Consider the following 15,725-nt stretch of genomic DNA (forward strand, 5'->3'; position numbering starts at 1 on the left):
GGGCTATAGAGCTGGTTCTGTTTGAGCACCCACACTTTGGCCAGTGCTTGGGATGATTAAACATCATCATGCATAGCCTACTGGACATGGGTCAAGTTATCTCTTCATGCCTGCTGGATTTGAGGCACCATGGTGCAAATCCAAGTCACTACCTAAATTGAAGGTTTTGTAAGTTAAGAGCATACTATGTCTTTGCATCTCATTCATGTAAAAGAAGACTTATGTTTTTGCTTTACAAAACCTAATTTAGCTTCTGTTCCTTTTACAGAATACAATGGAAGCAAGCGTATTGACTAATATTTCAAAGAGATAGATATACCTCTAAAAAGATGTGTCTCCTTGTATATGCAGCACTGGTTTATATAATAGAGTATTTCTCTAAATAAACACTTTTTATTTACGTTTCACTGTGCAATGTGCACTGTGGCTTAATGCAGGCATTTTTGTGTGTCTATGTGTGTGTGACTGGGGGTTGGGGCACATAAGACCACTCAGAGGTCAACATTGGCCACACCCCACTTTCACGTCAGTCATGTGCTGAGTGACACGGGCCGCTATCAACATATTCTCTGTGCGAAAAGAACCCAACCAAACCCAGAGTGAATAGGCAATTCTTCCCTTGAAAACAATTACGTCGGAGGGTCCTCCCAAATCACACCCACCCACCCACCCTTATCGCGGCTATAAAGCTCCCACCCTACGTCCTACGTGGACGCGCGTCGCGAGTGCACGCACGGTGCTTGCAGCGATCGTAGACGTGAAGGAAAGCGAGAGAGGGAGCAGAGCGAGAGGAGCAGTGGGAGGAGGACGACGTGACGGGAGGACACAAACAGAAGCTCTCAGGACTACAACACTCAGACGGAGAAGGGAACCCAATTTAAAAAAAAAAAAAAAAAAAAAAAGACTGGATCATATCTGCAGCAGAAGTGGAGCTTTGCGCCGGCGGATACTTGGTGCGGATTGTTAACGCGGGACAGCGTTTCCCTGCGGTGAAATCAGCCTGAGTTTTTTTTTTTTTTTTTGGTCAGGAGGCGCACGGCTTGCTTGCTCTCCCTCGTCAGAGAAGGAAAAAAAAAAGAGGGTCTGTCTGTAGCGGGGAGGTTTACTGAGCAGCGGACTGAAGGCGCAGAGGAGGAAGAGGAGGTGAGTGTTCCTTTTCATTCAGGTTCAGCCCGTATTTACGCCGTGCTGTCAGTGAAACGCAGCGCAGAGTGTCAAATGTCCTCCGTCCTGCGGTCTGCTCACTGTAACCCTCTCTGTCAGCTCATCTGCTGCAGCCTCCCGCTCCCCCATTTGGTTTCAATGCCCAGAGTACATAACGCGCTTTATCCTTATAGAAATAAACCGACATGGTCTCAAGGCTCCTCAACCTCCCTCCTCCTCACCTCACCTCACCTCAGCTCACCCCCTCCATCGCCGCCGCCGCCTCGGACAAATGTCATGCTGTTTTCTTACATAATGCGTAAACGTGTACTTGCAGATGTTGCCGTGCGTGTGCTGGACGCCACATCTGGGGCTTCGGCCCGTGCGCATGGAGTCCGACACGGTGTATCGGCGGGGGTAAACGTGACGCACTGGTACAGGCGGATGGTATCATCGCGTAGAGCTCGGTTCACTGTCGCAGTGGCTGCTCTGTGCTGTTGGCCGCGTAAAAGGCGACACAGCTTTGTTTGTGTGCCGCGTACTCCCCTCATCGTTGCGTGTGCCGGGAGATGGGATGGATGGTTGGGACATTTTTCGTCATGTGAGGCGTAGGGGCAGCTTACATCACCCTGCTGCTGACCGACGGGGCAGGGCTGCTTTTTTACAGCAGGACACAAGGATGTTCGGCTGTTTTGCAATGCGTGTTAAGCATTGGGGGAGCTGCCGTGGATGAGCCTCAGTAGACAGCCACTGACAACCAAACCAGCTGCAGATGAAGCTGAAACGTCACTTCTCAGGGAGTCCTGTATAGTGATCATCCCAATATTTAGGAATGACTTGATGCTTTAATGACAATTCGTCAACTTCTGGAGCAGAACAAGTGATGGAAATGATGGCATGTCATAAAGGAAAGGATATTTTTGATGGATGTACTTTATTCTGGGCACAGTAGATGTTCTTGTTAGATATTTACTCCGTTAGAGGTGAAAAGCAGCATAAACCAAAAGGAGGTTGTTGCCCAGCCTTAAGTCGGGGCAGGAAAGAGGTTTTTCTAAACCATCTGACATGTTAAAACAGGCCTGTGTGACCTCGGCCAGACCAGGCCAGATTACCAGTGCCCCCAAGGTCTCTCTCCATCACTAGCTTGCCCCCCCCCCCCCCCCCCCCCCCCCCCCCCCCAGGCTCTGAGGTGCCTGAGCTGTGGAGTCATGCCTGCCTGTGATGAGTTGGCCTGTGGCAATCCACATGAAATGCCAAAGTGATGGCACTTTCAGAGGAACAGATGAAGCCATTTTTAGTTTGTGATTTGGAAATGCCAGAACAGTCGACTGCTTCTCAGCACGTCTGGGTGCAGTTGAGCCCCCCCACACACACACACACTCTGCTCTGCTGCTTAAGTCACAGGAGAATTCCCTTATTGCAACGTCAACTTTGCTGACATTAACATTTCATTCTGGTTATTATGTAAGTGGCGAAGCCATCTTGAGCAGAACTGAAAACATTGCTTTGACAGCTCCAGCTGCAGCTGCCCAGCGAATGTACTCGTGAGCGCATGCGGAGAGGCTCAAAAGCAGCTCGGGGATGCTCGGTGTGGCAGAAGAAGAGCGGAGTGACTTCTTATCCCACCCAGTCCCAGTCAATATTAACGTTGCTACAGTAATCGCAGTTAATGCTCTGGGTGCTGGAAGAGATGATCTTTTCTTTAAATTATTCAATTCTAAAGCACTGAATTTATGCTCTGGAGCTTTTTTTTTTTTTTTTTTTTTTTTTTTTTTTTGGTATTTTGGTTTGAACATCCCGGTGTGTCTGTTTGAACCTTTTCCAAACACTTGGGCACACATCCACTGTTCATTCAGTATTTATGAGGTTAACTTTGCATCCAGAACGAGGAGGAACATCAGCCTGATCTTGATCTGAGGGATATAAAGCCCCTTCCCTTTTTTATAATTTAAAGGGAGCCTGACATTAGAAAGCTCGTTATGTTGCAAAATAGTTTGAGAATATCATCATGCTTCCTATTTATTCATTTATTCCAGTGTTTGAATGATACCATCTGCTATCAGAAACGACCAATATGCTGTCCAGCAGTTCATAGTTTTCACATCTGCACTTTGTTAACTTGGTCCAGGATGGGACTAAAACTAAACATGTGTAGGGTTGAATAGTGGGCTTACGAAGCAGCAGCTCAAAGTGGCCAGAGTATTCACTTTGTAAACCAGAACAGGCCGTGATCCACTCCTAACCTTAGCCAAGAGCTGCCAAAGCCTAAACACTACGTCCTCAGTCACATGATAAGCTGCAGACCGACCACGGTACGTAGGATCATAGAGACGCAATCATCAGCAGATCTAATGAGCAGCCAAAGAGTGCATCTTCACAGCAAACCGCTGAAACTCATTTGAATCCACTCGACCGCTGAAAAGAATACGCTTTGCTGTTTGGAGCCGGTCGCCGCTGGCTGGATGCGCGCCAGGTTTCCTTGCCCCGAGCAATCGAGTCCCACTCGAACCTGCTGCTGCAAAACTGAGGGCCGGGTGTGAGACGACACCAGGATGAGGTCAAAGCTTCACATTCTGTGATAGTGCTGCGATGTTCATCCTTTAGCAGGTTTATTTATAGAGCCTTCCACAGCGGCGGTGTGTGTGTCTTAAATAGCGTCTGTCTTTGTCCTGACACAGATGACAAGACTCCAGAGGATGAATAGCTGTCAGGTTTCTTTTGTTGCCACTAGTGTTGTTTGTCAGAGAAATGTCAGTCGTTTTGCCCCCCCCCCCCGCCCACCTTTTTATTTATTTATTTATTTATTTTTTCTCTCTCCATGGATCATTATTAGTTATATTATGTTGGTTTGTTAAACGGTTCCCATTTGGAGTGTTTTTGGAGAAACATGCACTCTTATCACAGGATAAAAGAAGCATTTGAATAATTGTTGCATTATATATTGTTGATCCCGGAATGCCATTTCTGTGAGTCTGTGCTGCAGTTACCCCCCCCCCCCCCCCATCATCAGCTTGTGCAGCAGTGACTGATGTCCTGCAATACCATTTTGATAACTCCCAGAGATTGAGCTTGTTTTGGTTGCGTTAAGCTGTGGGATTTATGTTGTCGGGGTGAGCTGTAGTAAGTCTGGAGCTCACATTCAAATACACACAGCCACGTGGCCGCAGTGCATTATGGTCAGTTGAGGGAATTGTCATTTGAGGTTTTGGAATACCTTTTTGTCCTTTGACCTATTTGTCACTGCATGTTTTTGCATGTCTGTGCTTTTGCTTTGCTTTTTCTCTTTGAATCTGTTAGACGTTATTTCATAACTTAAATTATGATATTATATATTAATGTAATCATTTTCTCACTGAAATACGTGATGCGTCTGTATCATAGATCTTCGTCATTGCCTTAAATGTGCATTATGAACAGTATCTCCCAGCATTGCACTGCTTGGTGCGCAAATACTGAGAGATGGAGAAAGGCAGCGTTGGTTCTGATCTCGTCTTTGGATTTTGTTGACGGTTTAAATTGAACTATTCCAGGCAAGAACTCCACAGCAGGTGTAGGGAAGCATTGCATCGGGACACACATTTTAATTATTTCTGGCTATGTTGTCAATGAGTTGCTACAAAAAAACTGCTTCACATAAGCAAAAAAAACCCAACAACAATTTGAGCTTTAAAATTCTTTAGTCTTTGTAAAAGCTGGTTACTTCTCTGTGGAATTTGATGTGTCCTTGTGTCTATGGACTTGTTCCCAAAAAATATCCACGTCCACGTTAAGGATAACCTCCAATAAACATGTTTTCCTCCTTTTTCAAAGACGTCTTGTACAGTTGAGGTTAATTCAGGAACACATTTAGTTAGGTTTTACCTATTCTTCGGAGGGTAAAAATCAAAGACAAGACAGCCAGATAGAAATTCTTCCTTGCTTTTGTGCAGCTGTCTGATGATATTAAAATCTCACTTTTTCCACTGCCTGCTTCAAAAGGAATTGCCTCAGTATAAAACATGTTTCTGGATCACAGATCGTTTGCATGATAGCAAGAAGTCTTTTTGATTCCAGCATTGCTTGATTCTTAGTGAGGCACCGCTGTTTTTTTTCCTTCAATAAAGCCGAGCCCTCGGTGAATTTCTGAATCCATTATCGCTTCTCACATCTCTGCTCTAGTCATTTAACCTCACAGTATGGCTGTCGCTGCTTCAGGCACCATTTGAAGAGTATTCTTTGTGCAAATAAACATGTCTTGGGTTTTGTCTTAGGATTTGGAGAGCTTGATTGTGCTTCTTGCAACAGGCAGCAGCTGGTGTTAGCATGGATCAGTCCCCTGGCGCTGCCTGTGGGGGGGGCATCGCTCCCCGCCATCCTGTTGGATGACGGGGAGACTGAGACTGGCAGGAAACAAGCATGATTAAAAGAAGGAGTGAAGGTTCTGACACACGCTGAGGGTTCCACTTTCAAATCAATCAGCCCTTTCCACAGATTGGACCGTGGCTCCAGCTTTTCTGAATTGACTGTCAATGGAATATATGGTATGTAAAGGGAAAGTTGGGGTTTGTAACAACCTTGGACACGTTTTTTGTTGTTGTCAGATCTGTTATTCCTGTTATGCGTGCCAACACTGTCCTCACAGAGGTACGAAACGGGGCTCGACTAGGAGTCGTTGTGGCGATGATCACTTTTCCACCAATTCCAAATTCTAAGGGAGATATGGGGAAGAGTTGTTCCAGGACAAACAAAAAGATATAATCCCTCACCAGAACTCCTCAATTGTGCCTGGCCGGCTGTTCCTTCATGGCCCCCCATGCCTGTGGGAAGGTCTCTATGTAGACACAGTCCAGACTTTGTAGCCTTCAGCTCGTCTTTAGTTTGTTCTAAGCTTAACTGGGGACACACCCTAACGATCCTGCTGAAAAATGTCCACATTGTGTTCCTGTTTTTACTCTTTCACAACATCAGTAAAGTTCCATGATGTGGACTGACCGCTTGAAAGATTCATTTTCTCTCATAGATGTTGTTGTAAGTTTAATGCCGTAAAAGGTACAACTAACTCAGGGCTTGTCCAGTATCTCTTTATGGATTCATGCAGCTTTGTATGTATGTGCATCACTGGTATTGGTTTAATTTTTTTATTTATTTATTTATTTTTTTGAAAGGCACATCCACATGCTTTGTTTTTGTCATGAAATGCGTCTGCTTGCATTTAGAATGAGGAAGAGTCCAATACAGGCAAGATGCAGGTTTGAAAACCAAAAGCAGGAGCTAAAAGATGCAAAAAAGCCTGAATATCTGAGGGAAATTAAAAAGTTGATGCTTTATTACTACAGAACCAAACACTGATTATAGTAGCTCTGTATATAGAGTGCAAAAACATATGAATGTAACCGCTGTGGTGTCTCACATTGGTTTTATAGAATACATTTTAAGGCCTTGTACTTTTTTTTTTTTTTTTTTTTTTTTTTTTTTTTTGGGCCAGAAATGGCCAAATTGGAAACAGAGTGGAAGAATGAATGATCAGAAAATTCTAGCTCGACTTGTTTGGCGGGTTGCATCCTGTATTCACATTAAATGTTAAATCAACATGGATGGCAACTGTTTCCCGTCTCGCCAAAACACAGGAAAAAAAACATCATCAGCATTTGTGGTGCAATGAAAGACAACTGCTGTGTTTGATGCTATAATTGTCCATTAAGTACATTTAAATGGGAAACAACAGAATGAATATTTACTTGCCAACAAAAAAAAATCATGAGAATCATTGGTGGGTCTGTTTGTCCAGTTAACTTAAGAACGATCCATGATGGCAGCAACCAGCGACCTGATTTTAGAAAAAAAAAAAAAATAGAAATAAAATAAACATGAGGATTTGACACCTAATGATCAGCACACTGATCAGGACGAAATTGGGAACAGACACCATAAAGACTTTTGGGTAAAATGACTTATGGACATAGTTTTTTTTTTTTTTTGTTATGGGAGTCTGGAATTAAATGTTTTGGAGCCAACAATGGCAACTGAACCGCTTTATTTGGAGATCACGCCGATAGTTTGTGCTGCATTAATCCTTTTCCTTGCATTACAAAACCATCGACATGCACAGCCGAGCTGCTGCAGGTCAAAGCCGAACCAGAGAGCAGATCTGTGAACCGCGATATCTGACAGGAGACGCTTTGAGTCGTGGTTGTAGCTTTTCCAAATAGTCTTGGCTGATTGGGTCAAAGCCTTCACGATTATCTGAGTACAGGTGTCTTTTGTCCTGGTTCACAGCTTTTTAAACTTCTCCTCTAATGAAGATTTACTGCAGGATTTTAAGAATTATTTTTAAACGATGGCCAAAGAGACAAAAAAGACCCACATTGTGCGAAAGTGGAATTTCCCTCCGTGTCCACTTCTGGGTGGTTTAAAGAAAAAGATCCCATCCACATGACCCCATCCCGAGCATTAAGTGAGAAGTCATCTGCCCCGCTGAAGTGTCTTTGATCAGTATCCTGAATCCCTAAAAGCCTCGAGGTCACTGGCTTACAGCTGACCCTGCTCTCCTTAGACTACAGGCTGGGGCGAGAGCACGGGGCTTTCCCTGCAGTGATCGCTGAAATAGCAAATTAAACATTTTATCTGCTCATTTTGTTGTTGTTGTTGTTTTCTTTAAAGTTGTGTTTGTGCAAGTCAAGCAGCTGAAAGGAGCCAGGAGCCAGACTGTGAGCGTCTGTCCCAGCTGGGTGTCAGAAAACAATGGTGTGATTGAAAAAAAAATCATCAAAATGAGATGTTGTGACCCTGCAGTCAGCCGTAATCTGCGTTTGTCAGGAAGAGGAAGACGGTCAGACTGGTCCGAATGCTTGAACTTCCACTGAACGCCCTTCAGTGAGTTCAGGTGGCGTGTATCAGCCTGCAGTCTGTGTGCTGGTGCTGACGCTCGCTTTGTTTGTCTGACTGTGTTCACAGCAGATTGATGGAGCCGTTGCTCAGATTGACAGATCTAGCTCAGCCAGCGAGCCACTCTGCCCCAAAGCCAGCCGCCGAACTGCCTGCGAGGGTAAATCGGTAGTAAGTAAAACTCTCGCCCCCTCTGCAATTAGTACCGTGTCATTTAGGGGTTCAGAGAAGGACGATAACGTCGTCTCCCTTGTCTCTGCGGCTCAGTTGTGACTCTGACGGTGTGCCTGCTGACAGAGGAGGCCGCGTCGTGCGGCTCTACCGTCTTCCCTTCCTTCCCTGACTGCTGCATTACTGTCTCTGATAAGTGCTTTCCTCTTGTTTGTGCCGTTGGCTAGTTTGCAGGCAGTGTCTGGTCTCAGTGACCGTGGCCCCGTCTGTGGGCCGGGAGCCAGATGACGCCTTGCTGAAGAGTGCTGGCAGCCGCTACGCACGCGCAAGGAATTTGAATACACGCACGACACTACAGGCAGGCAAGAAAAGCATGTGACCTGCTGTCTGCCACCGCTCTGTTGCACGACGCTGTTGGCGGGGTGTGTGTGTGTGTGTGTGTGTGACGGTAGTGGCCAGAACAAAGCAGTCTGCACCCAGAGGACTTGGGTGTGGCATACTCGGCTTGATGAAGCACCACATGAAGTCTGTTTACTCCGTCTTTTGGCTCTCAGTGCTTGGGCTGCAGAGCCTCTGATCATGCACCAAAAACTGACTGACCTCCTGATGAGCGAGTGACATTTGTCTGTCACATTGGCCATAAGAACCTCTCAAGTATCAAAGCTTTGGAGGCCTTGCCAGGTCTTGTTTACCCACTATTTGATCAGATATCCCCTGAATTAGGTAACAATAATTCAGTGCTTTAGCCAAAACTGTCAGTTGATTTAAATCATTTATAGCACAACATTTTTTGAAAATAATTGTTCAAGAGAAATGAAGTATAAATGCATATAACGGAGCTTTCCTAACTTCTCATTCCCTTCCATATAAATCTTCAGCATCTTTGGCTCTTGTTGGGCTCATTTGTTCTCCTTCCTGTCTGTCCCTCTTCATCTCCCTCTTCCTGTATATTGACTATGAAAGCTTAGTCACTCTGCCAAGGTTGTCTGAAAGTTGCTCTGTCCTGCAGTCTGTCCTACTTTGGCACGTAACTCTAAACTGGGACGACACAATACGGATTTAGCAGTAGAGGCCAGTGGTTCGATCACTCGGAGTCACGTGATCTGCGGATGGGACGGTGCAGCATGCGGGACGCGTCTGTGTCATAGCGGTGCCATCGTCCTCCGCGCTGCTTTAACAAGTAAAGCAGAAAAATGTTAAAGTGGTTTGGGGATTCTGCTATGAGCCGTGGGGCTCATAAAGAATGTTCATTTCTTGTGTGTTTTAAACACAAGAGCCGCAACTAATAATAGTTTTTTGGTGTTTGAGTGCAACCTTCTGTTCCCTCTTCGAGAATCAGGGAAAATAAACTTCTATTACATCTATGGAACAAAAGGGGCCTGAAAGCACAGTCATGCCAACCAACCCGTTCTCTTTCCCAGGGCAGCAAACGCTGCAGTTGTGCCACAGCTGGTTGTCTTTCAGAAATGCACAAGGTGTCCTCAGATTTTTTTTTTCTATTTTGGGTGCTGTGACGCGTGAAAGTAATTTATTCAGACAGCAAACGCTGTGGCAACACGCAAGTCTGTTTGCCTTGTGAACAAGCACAAACAAACAGTAGAAAAATTTACAATCCGCTTCAAGTCCCGGGTTAAATGACTCTGCAGCAGTCACGCCACTCATATTTATACCTGACGGGAGCATCAACCAGTGGATAGAAAGAGGTGGGACGAATCTACTTCGTCAGTCCGCCGGGCAGCTCGGCCCCACCCCCGACATTACGGCACCAAAACTACATGTTTACCACATCTTTTGAAATCTTTTTTTAATTAGCTAACCATCTAATTAAGTTACACGCCACAGCAGAAGCCCTGTTGTTTCCGTGCCTGGTGTGACATCTGAAGAGTTGCCGTGCTCGTCCTTTTATGTCACACTGAACATCTTTGGAAGTAGTTTGTGCACGACATCAACATCTATTACATTTGCTTGACTGATCAGGTAATTTGAAAGCTAATCAGGTGATTACATGATTATTAGTTGCAGCCCTAAAGCGGCACCATTAAATATCCTCCTTCTGTCTCAGGAGCTCATGTCTGTTTTTGTTGGGCTCGTGAACACAAAGAGCTGCAGGAGCCATCGCGCTTTCCTCATCGTCTGCGCTATTCTGCCTCTGTTTTGTTTTCATCATCATTGTTTGAATGTTAATAAGCTATTAGTTATTTTTTTATTTCAGTGGATGTGGTGGTGTTCAATGCTCTGCCCTTCCTCCTCCTCCTCCTCCTCCTCCTCCTCCTCCTCCTCCTCACTCGGCTGCAGATCATACATTCATGCAGGCTCGTAGTCCCTCGGACAACGTAACCTATTCAACCTTCCCTGTCAGGCGGCAGTTGCTAGGAGCCAGACTCTCTTGTTGGCTCTCAAATAAGCAGCTATTTGGTAACAGTAAGGAGCGCTGCTGATGAGCCTCACAGAGGGTTTATTTCTTTGTGCGGGTGTGTTTATTAAGTCAGAAGCAGCATCAGGTAGGAGGGGTTGTTATTTCATATCTCTGTTAGCACAGACACAGTTGGACATAATGAATAGAGGCACGTTCTCACTCTGCTCAGGTGTGTGCTGATGCCTCAGAGCTGTCTTCACATTGTCCCGAGGAAATGTAACGTCTCCAGCTGAGCCGGGGTTGTTTATCTTGTTCTTGATTTGTAAATGTAGGCTGGCCATGTCAGCAGTTTATCCGAGAAACAAATCTACTGTGATATCGAGTCTTATTCTTGCATATTTTTGACCCGGCCGCATCACGTCCTAATGGGATAATCGGTTAGCTAATCAACAGACAATTAACCTGTAAGTCTTTGTGTCTTCTTGTTTAATGAAAATCGTCTCACTGCAGTGTCTCAAGTGCGAACGTGGAGCCTTAACGGAGACAAATGGGCGTCTTGTATCTTGGAAAACAAAGATGATGCATAGTCAGACATGAAGTGGAGCATGCAACGGTCAAAGGGGAGGCTGAGGATGCACAGCGGCTTCAGATGATGGATAAGGAGCGATATTTGTCAGGAAGCGCGCGGCGTGTATCCATCAGGGAGTCGAGGCGTCTTTGCAACTGCGCCGTTAATGAAAAGCTCTCAGGCAGCAGATGCTCTGCCATATAATGAGGAGAGCTGAGCAGCACCACTTCAGCCTCATGTGGAACAATGAAGAAAGCTGCTGGTGGAAAAAAAACGAGCCGCCAACGGAGCGTTCCCATTGGCCGGTGATGAACCAAGGGAGGCAAGCGATTGGCTCGCCGCTGCCGAGGGGCTGCAGTGTGGTTGGCTGTTGTCACGGCGCTTAAAAAGTCTCAACGGAGTGATGGTGTGTGTGTGTGTGAATCAGGCTCAAGGCAGATGTGTGACATGAGAATACTGTGTGTGTGTGTGTGTGTGTGTGTGTGCACTGAGGTGAGCACAGTGGGGTTTAATTTAGTTGGAGCCAGGTGTGAAAGCCGGCCCGCTGTGGCTGCATAGGTGTGAGAGCAGGGTCTCTGAGTCATGATCAGTTCATCAAACACACACGCACACGTACACAAATAACTGATGTGTATCAATTATTTCAGTGCACATTGCAGGGCTGCACATTGGACAGGTGCATTCTGCTCTACAGGCTTACACCTACGTTAAATACTCAGAATCAAAAACATCCCAGGTTTTTTATGCTTTGTGAAGGCTTGTTGGGGTGTGTTTGGTTCTACATGTGAAAGTGTGCAGCAGCAGCCTCCGTGAGAGTATTTCAAGCTAATTTCTTTCACATGTTACTGGACATCAATTTGTTTCCTCGTTCCTCAGAAGGAGGATACCATATGCCATTGCCACTTCCTGTGAACATTTTAGAGTTTTAAAATGGGCCCACTTTCCTCCTCAAACGGTTAGCTTTGTTGTGAGATATCCTTTTGCTGTGGCTGTGTTTTGTGCAGATCAGAAGGCTGGGCATGTTGATCAAAGAGGGAAATTTAAATCTCCGGACCTCTTTGGTCTTCTCTCTGACAGCTGATTAGGTGGTCGGAATGGAGAAAGGAGGCAGAGCAGCTGCTGCCGGAGAGAAAACAATCAGCGGGTCGCACACCGGCCTCTAAGTGGATTTGGTGGCTGGATGTAGAGAGAAGGAGCAAAAAAAATGGAGGGGGAGGGGAGACGGTGCCTGCGCTGCATGTCTAGATTGCCTTGTGGACGCTGTGTGTGTGTTTTTGGTTAGATGTACCTTTCGTTTTCAAGGTGTGTGTGTGTGTTAGATCTGTGCATGAATTGGTTTTGCCAGCAATGTGTCAGACATGTGTTTGTTGAAGATGAAATTTTAATCTGGGGGAATAAGTGTCTTTCCAACAACAAATCCATTAGATACAGTTGAGTAATTGAAAATTAAACAGATCCTTCAATTAATTGCAACTGTGCAACATCCAAACACAGCGTGGAACCACCCCTCATATCTTTGTGTTGCCAGGAAAACAGGAAATAATGGCAGAGATTTATCGAAACGTGCAGGCCGGGATGTAAATGCGGTATATCAGACAAAAACGGAGTTTGTACAATTCTAACAAGCTTGAAAGTCAGCATTTTATTGTCTGAACCCTCTTAGATGAGCTTTCTGGTCATTTCTTTTAGTAGTCTTCAGGAATGGTTCTCCAGGACAGTCCAAAGCTCTTCTGTGGATGTCGGTTCCCTTTTTGTTTCGTTCTCTGTCAGGATGATCCCACACTGCTTCAGTCATGTTGAGGTCTGCGTCGTCGGGGGGATTCATCCCTCCGGAAGACCTGTTGCCGCTGATTTCAGTCCACTTCTTGTGTCATTTGGCACAGCTCAGGCTTTTCTCCGCCCCTTCCTTGGAGACCATTTCTGAGCATGCTGCAGTGAGCAGTAGATGGATCAGCTGACAGTCCAGATGCATCTCTCAGCTCCTGTGTCAGGTCGTTCTCATTTCCTAAGGACATCGCTTTCAGATACCCTTCGTCTGCTGTCGATCATTTCTTTAGGTCTGCCACTCCTTTTGTCCTCCACTTGTACAGAGACACAGTCACCTTATTGGTAGAAAAACATTATCTGTGTGTTGTTTTTTTGGTATTTTTCATAGATTCAACTGAAGAAAGGATGTGTTTTTGCGACAGACTGCTCATGACAAAGTCTAAAGATACAATTTAAAATCGTCGTCTGTTATGTGAAGACTCAACACTGGCTTATCCCTTGACTTAGGGGCCTTGTTTGGGCTTGAATTATTTGTAGGTCAGTGTTAGGTGGCTCATCAAACAAAAACGCATTCCTCTGAAAATGGTCAGGCACAATGGGCTGGACTGAAAATGAGTGAAAAAGCAGCCGAATGTCCAAAGTACAACTTTGAAAATACTTTAGGAAAAACTGGAGAGATGTTGCTCAAGACTGCTTTGAAAGCTCAGGAGAAAGTCTGGCTCATTGGAAGCAAAATCTAAAGAAAAAAGGGGTGGCTCAACACTTTTGCACAGTACTGTATATACATATATATAATATACACATACAACATATTATATCTTAAACTTATTGAACTGATGATGCATGTCGAGGATCTGGTTTCATTTTTAGGAACGTTTGATCTGTAGAGTTTGTTTTGTTGGTAAAAGCTTTGCGAACCTTTGAGTCTGATTTCCTAACAGGGTTATGGTTAGGGCCCTCGTGCGGCTCTTTAAACTGACGATTAGATGAAACTTTACCAGGTTTTACATCCGCAGCTGTCGTCGCAGCATGCGATGACGTAGCCTGTGGCTGTATTTACCTAAAGCGTGTCAGTGTGTCTTGAATGCGGTCAGAGTTTGTGGTGCAGCATCGAAGGAAGTGTAGAGAGCTCCGTGTCATTGTTTCACTACTCTTTTTAGGTTGGCACAGTAAATAAATCCACTCGATGCCCGATAGCAGCCTGCAAGCAAATATTTAGCTTGATGCAATTACTCCTCGCTGTTCCCACTACCTGTGTTGCCTCGAACGGATGAAGCGCAAGAGAGGAAGTGTGGAAAACAATATAATATTTCACTGACGGATCATTTTCATTTTCTCCGTCTTGCTCCTCCACCCGTGAGGGCCCTCACGGTGACGCAGACTTCCTCTGGATTTCATGATTTCACCTCTGCATCCTTGCAATGATTTATTGATGAGGATGTAACCGGCGTCTTTGTTCCCAAAGCGGATTCACGCGAGCGTCTTTTGTATAATTCATCTGAACGTGTCGGTGTGTGTTAAAATTCACAGAAAGTAGTCTTGGAAACCGTGACCATGATGATGACTGTGTGTTTGGGAAGCTGCCTCCAGCCCCATCCATTTTTTTTTGAAACGTGCCCTGAGGCTCATCCTTGTGTGGGAGATGCGTTTGGTCTCGTAGTTGCATTCTTGGAGGTAAATGGAGTGTACATAATCCCTCGTCATTGATATCTCCTCCAACGTACACAGACACTGGAGGAGCGCTTGTGTCTTCCCCTCGGGGCCTCCGCTTAGGAAGCCAGTGGCCGGCGCTACAGACACATCTTTAAAATGTCATCATGAATGCGGCGCGTCGAAATGTTAAAGTCCCCGCTCAGAAATAGCTGCTGGCCATGAGGCCTCGTTACCGTATTAAATTTGTATTCTGACATCATCCTTCAGGATTCGGCGGTACTGCTGAGCTTTTTTTTTTTTTTTTCTCTCTTTCCTTTTTTGTCTCATTTGCTTCTCTTCTAGCCGAGAGAAAACACACATGCGGTCTGCAGGCGACTTGTGGGTTTTAAAAACATCCTCGGCGTTGTTTTGGAGGGTCGGCCTCAGTCTGAGGGCATTCGGTGCTCGGAGTCTGTCGCGGTCTCTGTTTCTGTGATATAATCCTCAAAGGATTCAGTTCCTCCGTTTGATGGTCATATCTAATCTGCGCCGGATTGGACTCGGAAAGCAGATGACTGAGCCTGGGCTGTTGCCATGGCAACCCTCGGACAAGGGATAATCATTGGGAATCTGGTTTCAGGAGAAGCATGCGTCTGAAGGGTTTCTGTGCCTCAGCGAATGGGAATTTCAGCCCAAGAGTCGAGGGGTCGATGCCGCAGAGCTGTAACTGCACATCTTTTGACACAATGATTAAATCTCCTTCCTTCTCCTCTGCTTCAAATATTGTTTCTCATCGTCTCAAATATAACCAAATGTAGCATGTATGACAGTCTGCACCCCTAAACTTAGGAAAAAAATAATATTTTCAATCTTGTTTTAATCTGTCGAAAAGAAAACGATTGTAAAGATGATTCTTTATGTTAAACAAGTTGCGCAAAGCCCGCATGAATCTGTCGTTCAGTGTCGGTCCCCGCACAAAGATGTTTGGTGGTCTGAGTAACTGTAACACGCGACGCTGATCTCGTTGAGATTCGACTGTGATTTATGACCCTGTTTGGAGTCGTCTTCGCTTGACCACAAAGAGAGGATGAGGACTGCTAGCAGCTCGAAAATCGTACTGATGCTGTAGCTCCATCCCTGTAGATCTAAAACTGTAGCTGTCCAGCACCACTGGCTACACACCGAGTTACAAAGCAGGAATAAAGAGTTTTTTCTTTTTTATAA

General features: G+C 45.4%; 1 protein-coding gene across 8 annotated transcripts in view; it reads left to right on the plus strand.

The window, feature by feature from the left end:
- Window positions 1-691: 691 nt before the first annotated feature.
- Window positions 692-15,725, plus strand: part of LOC142384281 (unconventional myosin-IXAa-like) — a 128,075-nt gene continuing 113,041 nt past the window's right edge. For all 8 annotated transcript variants that reach the window (XM_075470401.1, XM_075470404.1, XM_075470403.1 and 5 more), the window contains exon 1: window positions 692-1,143. The gene's annotated coding sequence lies outside the window, so the exon portion shown is untranslated. The remainder of the gene's footprint in view (window positions 1,144-15,725) is intronic.

The sequence above is a fragment of the Odontesthes bonariensis genome, chromosome 7 (assembly GCF_027942865.1).
Source record: "Odontesthes bonariensis isolate fOdoBon6 chromosome 7, fOdoBon6.hap1, whole genome shotgun sequence".
Classification (NCBI taxonomy): domain Eukaryota; kingdom Metazoa; phylum Chordata; class Actinopteri; order Atheriniformes; family Atherinopsidae; genus Odontesthes; species Odontesthes bonariensis.